This window comes from Loxodonta africana, chromosome 2 (genome assembly GCF_030014295.1).
Source record: "Loxodonta africana isolate mLoxAfr1 chromosome 2, mLoxAfr1.hap2, whole genome shotgun sequence".
NCBI lineage: Eukaryota > Metazoa > Chordata > Mammalia > Proboscidea > Elephantidae > Loxodonta > Loxodonta africana.
The window spans coordinates 76,083,259-76,095,173 of record NC_087343.1 but is presented as its reverse complement, the minus strand read 5'-3'; the positions used below and the strand labels follow the sequence as shown (position 1 = coordinate 76,095,173).

Genomic DNA, 11,915 nt, shown 5'->3' with positions numbered 1-11,915 from the left:
CCCTTCTCTTTCACAAATATATCACCAGGGTACTGAAGGGAGCTGCAAAGAAATCAGCTTTGCTGGAAGTGTTGGGGCCCTGTTTTGGCAAATGTGTCCTTAGTTCATGGAGGATGATTTTAATGACTGAAAACAAATAAATTAACAAAAGCCCCAATGTAAAACCAAAACTTGTTGTTTGTTCTCATTGTATTTTTCATACTAGACTACAAATAAAATTATGGTGCATTAGTTTGTAATGTAAACCTTTTTTTCCCCCTTCCCTGCCCACCCAACTCTCAGCATCTTTATGCTTTAGGGGTAGTATCTCCAAGGGAAGGGACAGGCATGTACTCCAAGAAATGGCTGAAGGCTGGTTGTCTGATGTTGAGGCAAAGGGCCGGGTGTCACATCCCAGGGAAGAGCACCAACAGGGAAAACTACAACTCAAGCAGCATCATGGCCAGTCTTCCAGGCCTGTCTGCAGCTCTTCCTGTAACCAGAGGCCTTTTCCTGTGTTTGAGTTCACCACCAATGGTTGTCCTATCAAAGGTAAACAGCAGCAGTCTAAGCAAACTACTCTTTTCCCAAAAGAAAGCTTTTAAGTTTTCTTTTGGAGGAGAGGGGAGGGGGTTGTTTGAGGACTGGGTGGAGGAGAGGGAGGAGGATTGAAGAGAGGAAACACAAGTGACCCCAGAGCCCTGTCCTGCTGTGTTTCTTTCTTCTTTTTTTATTTCTTTTCTCCTCACTCATTATTTTTGGCTGGGACCTGGGTCCTTTGTACAGGCTGCCTTCTATTCACTGACAGCTGCTTTGAACATCAGTCATATTGGGTCATCTGCCAAGCTGTGTGCCTCTAGCCACATCCCTCTGAGGTCTCTGATTTGTCAGCTTCAAAGCGCCTCACAAGTGGTGACTTGCCTCCTTTAGGGTGAGTGTTAAGAGAAGGGGAAGCCTGGAAAAGGCTGGTAAAAACTCTGACCTTAAGGCAGGAAGCTTTCATCTCATCTTAAGAAGTCAAGACAAGAGAAGAGTGATAAAGCCACTCATTGGCCAACTTCCAGGGCCTTGTGGCCAATAAATGGGAGGACCAGGGGTAGAAGTCAAATCTGGTCATGTCTAGTCTGAAAGTATTCTTCCCAAAACGTATTTCTCAAGGAGTCTTAGGCTGCCTCACAGGTACCTCAACAACGATGACATGAGAGTGGGGTGGGGGAGGGGAGGGGCAATGAGAATGCCCAGTGGATGGAGCTACACCTTCTTCCTCCGAAAGGAGCCTTTCTCCTTTGGTCTTATTCATTCACCCATTCGCTTATTCACTCACTCAAAAATATTTATTGAGCAACTTCCATGAGCCAGGTGACTCTTCTAGATGCTGAAGATACAATAAGGAACCAGCAAAGCCCAGGTTCTCATGAAACTTGCATTCTGTTGTCCATATCAGTTTTTAGGTAAGTTTTTTTTTTTTTTTTAATGAAAGGGCTCAATTGGTTTTTTAAAGAAAATAACATAGTTCCAACATATAATTTTCAAATCATTAACTGGTTCTTTTTAAGCACCTGCAACTTTAAGTGTAGACTTTGCCACTGCATAAAGCAAGTTAGCTGTTGATCCCTCAGTGATTTATAATCTCTCAAGAAAAGACACCTAAAAAGGGAAATGGCCCCAGACAGCATCACCACCACTCACCAACAAATGTGAGAAAAAAATAAACAAATTCCCACAGTATGTTATATTCACCTCAGGCATCACTATTAAATTCACCCCTCTGGTATTCCATATATGACAAAATGATGACACACATACAAAAAAAGAACACTTTAAATGCCCTTGGATGGCGGGGAGGTGGGAGGGAGGTGGGCGCAGCAAGTTAACAGTCTGTTTGGGTTTCCCAGTGAAACTCTGAAAGCTACCAGTAAATATCTCCACCTGGAATTTTGGTTTGAAAAGTTAAGGCCAAAAGTTGCAAACTAGCAGCCTCCCAGTTGCTAGCATACTGATTGGTTTTTGCTGCACAACAAATTACCTAAAAACATAATGGCTTAAAAAAAAATTTTTTTTTTATCTCTAAGTTTCCGTGGGTCAGGAATTAGGGAACAGCTTAGCTGGGTGGTTTGGATCAGGATTTCTCAGGAGGTTGCAGTCAGAATGCTGGCAGGGCTGTAATCGTTTGAAGGCTTGATTGGGCTGGATGATCCATTTCCTAGATGGCTCACTCACAGAGCAGTTAGCAGATGGCCTCAATTTCTCAGCATGTATCCCTCTCTATAAGCAACCTGAGTTTCCTCATGACATGGCGGCTAATTCCCCTAGAACAAGCAATCCAAGAGTGTGAATGTCCTAGTGCTTTATGACCTAGTCTCCTAAGTCATTTGCCATCACTTCTGCATTATTATATTTGTTAACAACAAATCACTAAGTCCATCCCACACTCGGGATGAGGATTAGGCTCCATCTCTCAAAGAGAGGAATATCGAAGAATTTGTGAATACATTTTAAAAACATCACACTAAGGTTCCCTTCACATATATAATTCATGTTTTTCCTGGAAAATTTTAAAATAAATCAGACATAATATTATTTCATCTTAATTACTTCACTGTATATTTTTTAAAGCCACCATGTCATTACCACATCCAACACAACATAATAATTCTTTAATATCTTCAGTCTGCTTTCAATTCTAAAATTTTAAAATTAGGAGATTCCATATAGAAATTCAGATTTCTCTTATTGGAAAAAAAAAATAAGATGATATGGTCACCGAGGCCTAGGTTCTCACATGGTTACAGACCACTTTATATGAGACACGGGCTCTTCACCATGCTCCTCACCCCTACCTGTTGGACAGCAAAGAACAAACAAAAAAACCTGTTGGCAGTGAGTCAATTCTGACTCATGGTGACCCCATGTGTTACAGGGTAGAACTGCTCCAGGGGTCTTTCTTGGCTGAAATCTTTATGGAAGCAGATTGCCAGGCTTTTCTTCTGTGGCACTGCTGGGTGGGCTCAAACTGCCAACCTTTAGGTTAGTAGAAGAAAGCAAACTGTTTGTACTACCCAGGGACCTACTGGGTAACACATGGGTCCCTAATTTAACACATTTGTGTTACCTGCTTCTATCATTTAAGTATTTGAGTTTACCACTAGACTAGGCCCAGTGAGGCTGGAAGATGTGGCAATGGGATTGACGAAGGGAGAACCCTGACATTGGACAGGTTATAGGATTTGTTAGAGTAGCAGCCACCTTGGACCTCACCTGTGCAGGGCTGTAAAAATGACATGGGTAACTAACTGTGGGGATTTGGGCATTAATCACTGAGCTCTTAGAAGATCCGGTGGATGTTTTTATGGCAGAACTTGACACTGAGGGAAGTAGAGCCATGAGAAGAACCAGACACCTTTGAAGGGACCATGAATCAAACACCATGGACTGAGGATCAGTCCTATTTTCCTGTTGTTGTGTGCTGTCAAGTTGATTCCAACTCATAGCAACCCGTATGACAGAGTAGAACTGCCCCATAGGGTTTCCTAGGCTGTAATCTTTACAGGAGCAGATCGCCATGTCTTTTCTCCCACGGAGTGCATGGTGGGGTTGAACCACCAACCGTTCAGTTAGCAGAGCATTAACCACTACACCACCAGGGGCCCTTCCTATTTTCCTAGGACTATGTGAATGTTAGGTTCTGGTAACCCAAGGAAGAGTGTGAGATTCATGAGAAATAATTATATAGAATCATTAGCCAACTTTATCAAGTGGGGGACATATTCATATATAATTTAGTGCATAAAAATACTTTCTTGTTCCCCATGTGCCACAGACACATAAAATCCTAGGACGCTTGGCAAGAGTTTGTAAAGCGAAGAAAAAGCCTTTATAACCACTCTTGAGGAAGGAACACTGTGAGAAGTTGAGCTCTACTGAATCACGGATGTGAATACTGGAGGAGAATGTCCGCTTACCTCTGGCTTGGTAATAAACTCATGGGTGTTTTTTAACATAACTACTTCCATTGCCCAACTTAAAAAATCTTGCTTGCTTATATCAGATATTTGGAGCTTAGTTTGCATTTTCCCATAAAGACTACATGCTTCTTGGTGATTAAGTTCACATACCAGTCTTTAAAACCCACAAAGTGCTATAACTAAATTATGATACTACCACTCTACCACAGGTAACAGTTTCCCTAGAAAATGTCTGCCTAAGTATCAACATGGAATGCCTAGTGTAAAATTTCCTCAAGCCTAGCAGTTAAAACACTGAGTTCTATTCCATCTCTTAAACTCAGCTCTCCCGGGCCAGCTTCGAGGATGCCACTAGCTTTTTGGTCACAGCACTGGATATGTGCTAGAGGAAAGGGAACTCTGTTAAGTGGGTGTTGAGACATTTAAGGATGGGGATACACCTTGACACAGTGACAGGAGGACAAGCACATCAGGCAGTGGGGTTGGAGTAAAGGTAGGTATTCGGCTGGTGGAGGTTCTGGAAATTGGGCCTGGAGGTACGGCCACGGTAGAAGATGCAGCTGTTCAAAAGTATGGGTCTTTTATAAGCCAGCTATTTTTATGCCCAGTACTGCCTACATTCATTCTTCAACAGACTATTGCCATACAGCATGTCAGTGTAGCTCTCATGCTTTGTCATCCCATGACCTTTCTAGGCACTAACATGTCGCATACATCTTCTGACAGTCCTTACTGGCACAATCCAATTTAGACTAGATTCTCTGCTTCTACTCTTGCCCCCGGCCCCAATCTATTCTGTGAACAGTGACCAAAATAGTCTTTCTAGATTGCAGATATGATCATGTTACTCCCTGTGTACAATCCTTTAATGATTTCTCATCCATCTTAGAATTAAGTTCAGAATCTGAACTCAGACCTACCAAGCCTTCCCCATCTTTGCATGACTCATGTCTGCTCATTCTTCAGGTCTCAGCTTCAATACCATTTTCTCAGGAAGACTTTTCCTGACCTTCCTGCCCAGACATAATACCCTGCTACACGCTCTCCTTACTTCTAGGCTTCCTCCTCAAAGCATGAACTGCAATTGTAATTGTGTAGTCACTCAGGTACAATTTGCTTAATGTGTCTCTTCCTCCAGGCAGTAAAATTTAGCATGGCCCCCACACCTAGCATGGGGTCTCCTGGTCCATAAGACAAGCTCATTAAATGGTTGCCCAATGAACTTCTGTTCCATACATTTTGTCTTTAATATTACAAATCTAAAAAAAAAAAAAAAATTTTTTTTTTTTTTTTAACTATTACCCTTCAATTTTAGCTGTCCATAGCTGAGTTTTTACTATGTGACAGGGAGTGTTTGTTTAGAGGGCAGGGTTAGCTTAGAGGTTGAAAATTAGGGATTGGAACCAGAATTCCCTGATTTTGAATACTTACTAGTCACGTGATGTCGAAGAAGTAGTATAATCTCTCCATGCTTCTGTTTCCTCATCTATAAAAATGGTAGGGTGGGTGAGAATAGTAGCACCTACTTCACAGGGCTGTTGTAAGGATTAAATAAATTATAACATGTAAAGAGTTTAGGTAGAATTCCAGCTTCCAAACACCCCTGTGGACAAATTTCCAAGTGTTACAGGATTTCACTTTTTACATAATTGGCACACTGTAATTATGTAAAAAATGTTAGCTATTCTTCTTATTTACTCCAGATGTAATACAAGATGGGTGTTATTATCTCTACCAAACTAGGAAACTGGATGGGTAAAGCAGACTTTTAATAACTTGTTTAAAGGAATCCTTCATATTATCTTTGCATACCAAAAAACCTAAATAGGAAGAATGAAAGGAATGTTCTCATATTTTTGACAGTTGGGACTTGGAGGATATTGGGGCTTGGCGAGATGAAGGGAATAAATCAAAGAAATAAAGTAAGTTTCAAAGCACTTTCAGGCCCAAGAGTTGGCCATCCCTTCTGCACATTAATAAAACAGAACTTCATATGTTCGTGAGAAGCCCAGAGGAGGGAGAAGAGACACACTTTTCACAGAGTCTGTAGAGGAGATAGAGAGCTGAGGAAGCATGACTCAGAGCAGCAGGAACCAGCTTCTGAAGGATTCTGCAGGAAGTGAGAACAGTGGTTCTCAACCCTTTTTGAAGCTCCTGAGGAACTCTGCCCGTATTTCCAAGGTCATCGCCATGTCCTCAAACCAAATTCATTAAAAAAAAAAAAAAAACTATACCATGAATCTCATGTGGTGTAGGAGGAAGTGTGTGCCAAAAGAAATCAAACAAAAAGTTGAGAATCACTGGAGTGGACCGTATTCCTGGAAAGGGAGTCAGTCCTGTACCAGGCTTTTAGAAAGACATCTGGTTTGGACAGGAATGTTGCCAGCAGCCTGTGCATGATGGACTTAAGCTAAAAACAACCCAAATATTCATCTTCAGTAGAACAGGTACATAGATTGTGTTATAGTCACAGATTGAAATACTATTTAGCAATGAGAATGCATGAACCACAGCTACGCTCAGCAATAGGGATGAATCTTGCAAATATAATATTGGGGCAAAGAAATCAGAATCAGAAAAGTACAAACTAATGCTATTTCTTATGTTTGCTCAAAAATAGATAATGCCCATCTATTATGGGTTGAATTGTGTCACCCAAAACTGTGTGTCAACTTGGCTAGGCTATGATTCCCAGTATATATTCCCACCTTTTGTCATCTGATATGGTTTTCCTATGTTTTGTAAATCCTGTCTCTATGATGTTAATGAGGCAGGACTAGAGGCAGTTATGTTAATGAGGCAGGACTCAATCTACAAGATTCGTCAATCTTTTCAGAGATATAAAAGAGAGAAGTGAGCAGAGAGAAATGGGAACTTCATACCACCAAGAAAGCAGTGCCAGGAGCAGAGTGCATCCTTTGCATCTGAGGTTCCTGCACGGAGAAACTCCTAGAGCAGGGGAAGACTGATGACAAGGACCTTCTCCTAGAGCTGACAGAGAAAGCCCTCCCCTGGAGCTAGCACCCTGAATTCAGACTTGTAGCCTCCTAGGCCGTGAGAAGAATATCTCTTTGTTAAAGCCATCCACTTGTGGTATTTCTGTTATGGCGGCCCTTGTGTATGTGGAAGTAGGGGGCTGATGGGGTGGAAGGGGCATTACTGCTTCAGCCTCATCAGGTTTGGTACTTTGGTTTTTCTCCTTGCCCCCCAACCCAGTGGCAGGTGCTTGCAGACTTCTTTCTCTACTCAGGTGATCTGTATATGCCACACAATTTAGGGCTACCAGAGGGGTGAGTGGAAAGGCCATAACCTGTTTCTACACACACTTTTCCTCAGTTATGTGCAGTGCAAATATCCTTCACTTTCAGTCAGGGTCTGAATAACCCATGAGAGAGCTAGACAGAAAGCTTTGCCACCTTGAGAGACCTGATTTGAAATCTCTCCTGTGAAACCTAATGGGAGGGACTTAGGAATTCCAGCATCTAGACAACCAGTCGCTGATTTTCTAAGTATTAGAGGATCACTTTTCCTATGGTGGGCAGCACAAAGAATGAGAGGAAAACCCTTTTCTAAGGAAGGGCTGTAAGGAGGTATGTGAATGAGATAGCTCGGCACGGGCAGGGTTGTCTCCAGGTCCTGCCTGGATGCTGTGTCATTAAATCAAAGCTGCGCAGACTCAGCTGGGACTTGTTGCCATCAAGGCTGTCTTTGGGCAATTGGGAGAAAACAACACAGCCTCAACGTGACAGGCCCCACATTCTGCAGACTTAAAAGGGAAATCCTTTGGATTCTGACTGGACTCCTGGGGCTCAGGCCTGGCCTTGCCCTGAAGCTGCAAAGAGGAATAAAAATGTGGACAAGGCTGCATGTGGCTGTGATTGATTCTTCAGGTGACCAGTGGTCTTTTCATTCCTGGAAATTTTACAGCCCGATGCCACAGACACGTAGCCCCCCTTCCCCATTTCTCCCCACTAACTCTGATCTTACCATACTTACATCCACTTTTTCATTGGACATTTCGTTAGAGTGCTTCTTCACCTCACAGCCACTCAGGTTTGTCCGCAATATAACGATCCCCATAAAAGGGTCAGTCCCTTTGTATTCCTTCCCTGTTCTCTCATGCTCTTCCCTTGCTTTCTTAGGTTTTAATTGTAATTTTCCTTCCCATTTCTACAAAGGCAGGATACAGAGGAAGGCCAGCAGAGGGCAAAGAGCACTAGAGCTGGAATCAGGAGGCAAATGGATATTGTGGTTCCTGCCACTGATGTGTGTGACCTGGCAAACCCTAGAGGTTCTATTGACTCTGTACTTGGGCGTAGGTCAGCCATGTCATAAATCCAGTGCCACGCTTTGTACCGGTCTTGGTGCCATAGTGAATGCAAAGGACTGTACATTGGATCTTGCAATCCTACTGAACAACACTATCTTTATGTCCTCTCTGATAGATACTCACACACATACACCGAGAAGATAGATAGATAAATGGAGAAAGAAAACTATTAAAGCCAAGGAATAATCTTATAGACCATAGTGTTGTTGCTGTTAGTTGCCGCTGAATTGATTCTGACAAATGGCGACCCTGTGCGTGCAGAGTAGAGCTGCTCCATAGGGTTTTCAAGGCTGTGACCTTTTGGAAACAGATGGCCAGGACTGTCTTCCAAGGTGCCTCTGCATGGGTTGGAACCGCCAACCTTTTGGCTAGTAGTCAAGCACTTAACCATTTGTACTACCCAGGGACCGAATAACCCTTACACAGAGACTGAATCAGAATTGTTCTCTCCCTGAACTCACTTTAATAGCTTTTTGTGATCAGGTGTAGCCCTCTACCCCATTTTTTTCAAAATACAGTGAAATAAAGGAAGTAGCTTGAGGCTAGTTTTTCTTTTGCTGCCACAAAGGTCCCTATAACTGCTGGTTCCTGTTTGTGGTGAAAATGGTCTTAACCAGATGAATTAAGGGGACAAGACACACCAAACAAATCAGAGAGCTGAACCCAAGCTTATTCCTAAGAGCAGCTAACCCTAAACAGAGCTCCCACCTGCATACGGAGCTCCCAAGAGCCTGACCTTGGTTAAGGGTATTCTCCATCATTTTCTCTGCTCCTTCTGCTCAGTCTCCTTATCCCTTTTCAAAACCTGTGGCTAGTTTATCGAAGATCTATGGCTCTTCACAGTTTTTTGAAAACAAATTAGAAGTCACCTGCCAGTTTTCCAGAGGTCACTAAATCCAAGAAGCCTTAGGGTAAAGGATAGGACAATATAAACAGCAGTTCTGCAATAGCCTTGTCCGACTGCAGACAGTGGTGAGTGGTAAGTTGCTTTTTTTTCTTTCTTATCCACCGGCAAAGATAAAAGCTGAATTTGGTCCATTGTATAAAGCTCAGTGACCAGCGCATAAATCTGCAGTTTGATCCTGGAAGAATTCTAAGGATCTAGAGTTGAGCTAAGGAATTGTAGCAATGCTCAATTCTGGTTTCAAAGGGCCCAGGGAAAGCCAAAAGCCCTGGCCGGCTGGCCATGCCTCCCAGTCTCCCAGCTGCAGGTTTGCCTCAGTTAGCCCAGCAGCCCAAACTTTCCCTTGCTCAAAGTCAACATGACATGATTTGTTCCCATTTGGCTGTATTAGTTCTGCAAACCAGATACCAGCGACTGCACGCTCGGGAGAGTCTGCCCTTCTGGAACGCCATTTGTTTGGCAAGGCCAGGCCACTAAGGCATTTTCACCTCTTTAACGCTCCCAGGACAGAAGACAAACTTTGAGGAATTCCTTTTTTCAAAGTTTTTTTTTTTTTTTTTGCCCCTTCCAACATTTTGTTTAAGAGAAAATGAGATGTCTATCTTCTGTTTCCTTATTTTTTTTTCAGGAAAGCAAAGGGTTGTTGACTTCCTCCCTCTCCCCTCCCTTCCTTCCTTCTTCCCGAAGGTACTCATCTGAGAAAAAGAGAACGAAGTATTGTTCCTGTTCTCTTTCTTAAGTCATCTGAAACACTGTCCCTGCGAGTTCTTTAAGTTCCCTTCAATCTGTACACAAGAGAAAGAGGGAGAGAGAGAGAGGGAGAGAGACAGAGAGAGCAAGGGATCAGGTAAAGCATTGGGGCTGCTGCAGCCATTCAGAACTCAGGAGCTGGTAAGTTACCCATGCAATCGCTTCTACTTCCATTTCCATATCCCGGGGATGGAGACAGCCGTGGGCATCTTCACTAGAAAATAACCTTGCTGGGCGTAGTCCTTAATCAAAGGGTAGGACTGATGGATGCCCCAGAATGTAAGCTTATACCTTTTTTTTTTTGGAAGAGAATACTGATGCTTTGCAGAGCTGAGACTGGAAGAACTAGAAATAGACCTTGCAATGGGGCTAAGGAGGACACTGAGTTAATCTGAATTGTAGCTCTGATACCATGGCTGGGTTAACCAGGAGGCACTGGGGTTTGTGCTGTGTTTCACTGAAGGATTCACTCTTCCTCTGGGCTGTATCTTGGGGACCTTATCATGCTGTCTGCTAAGAACTGTGGTCTGCTCTGGGGTTTTTGCTACACGTTTTCTGGATTGAGGTGCCATTCTTGTGTTCTTTTCTTTCCATTCAATACCCCTATGTTAATTAGAGACTGTTATTCTGCATCACTGAAGTAGGAGGGAAAAAACGGGGATGTCACTTTGAATTGTACTGCGCCTGGGGGGCTTGTGTGTTTAGGTTCATGAGTGGGTTGAGTGTAAATTTATTGTCCACTGTCAATGTAAGATGTCATCTGTCACACAAAAGAAGAGGAAGATTTTGAAGCATGTAACTTTAGTTTTGGAAAGCAGCATGTGGCTTATAAAGGAGGATTAAAGTTGATCGCTTATGTCAGTAAGGGTGAAAAACTAAGCTACAGATGCAACTGAAAAACATTCCCCCAGTGCCTGGTTTTCTAAGCGCCAAATAGAGCACAGCAATCTAGGCAAGCTTATACACAACTAGTTTGAAAATGTCTAACTTGTTTCAATTAAATTCATCAGAAAGTATAATGTTACCAAGAACTCATCATGGCAAACCACAAGGCAGCAAAGTTCACATTATCAAAAATAGATCAGCAAGGTCATTTTGAAAGGCTGTGTATATTTATTAAGAACTTAACTCAAGGAGGTATTGACTGGGTGAAAAGCAAAGTCTATGCATTTTAAAAAATATATTCATTTCTATGAAATTTACTAAAGTCACCTGGGATGTGAAGGGTGTGACAAAAATAGCTGGTCTCTCATTTATAAAATAATTCGGCCAGACTAGGCATTAACCACACTCAAGCAATTAATCTTTATTTGAAACTGAGCCATCATCTTAATGGGATGAGAAAATAGGATAGAACTGGACGTTTATGTGGGTTTTGTCTCATTAGTCATACGCCTTTTTTCTTCTCCTTTTTCAAGAAACTTTCCTTAAAATGAGCAACATAAAAAAGACTTGATTCGCGTTTGCTGACTTAAGGATGACGATGTGAAATTATTCTAGTAACAGTTCGAAATGGTTTCCAGCCCCTTACCATACACCCTAGCCACCCCTCTTCATAGATCTTTAGGTCAAAAGGTAGCTGGGGCTGATCAACTTGGGTATTTTGCATCTTAATCAGCAGTTGTGACCCCGGTAGAAAATTCAGGGCTGCAATCTTGACTTGCTTCTTTCAGTTTCATTTCTGTCTTTGATGATGTGTTTAATTTTATGCCAAATTAAAGCAATATCAAAGAATGCTCTCTAGTTTTGATTACTGAATAAAAGCATCAGGTCCAACACAATATGAAAAAAAGGGCAGCAGAGTTGTGCTGACTAAAGATGAGCAATGCAAGGCAAAAAAGATGGGAACATCAATGGCTCAGAAAACAGCCCCACTCCTGGCATGTGTCTTCATTGTGGCCAAGATTAAGGAGCTGGGGGGTATATTATGTATTTTCTTAAAAAGGAAAAATACATTATTCAATATTTGCAGTTACGGTGTTAAGTC

General features: G+C 42.3%; 1 protein-coding gene across 2 annotated transcripts in view; it reads left to right on the top strand.

Moving 5' to 3' along the window:
• Positions 1-8,857: 8,857 nt before the first annotated feature.
• ZNF366 (zinc finger protein 366) overlaps positions 8,858-11,915 on the top strand; it is an 83,433-nt gene continuing 80,375 nt past the window's right edge. Inside the window, exon 1 of one of the 2 annotated variants that reach the window (XM_023545535.2) lies at positions 8,858-9,253. The gene's annotated coding sequence lies outside the window, so the exon portion shown is untranslated. Of the gene's footprint in view, positions 9,254-9,744; positions 10,070-11,915 lie in introns of those variants that run through there. The other variant, XM_003407949.4, reaches the window with a different exon arrangement.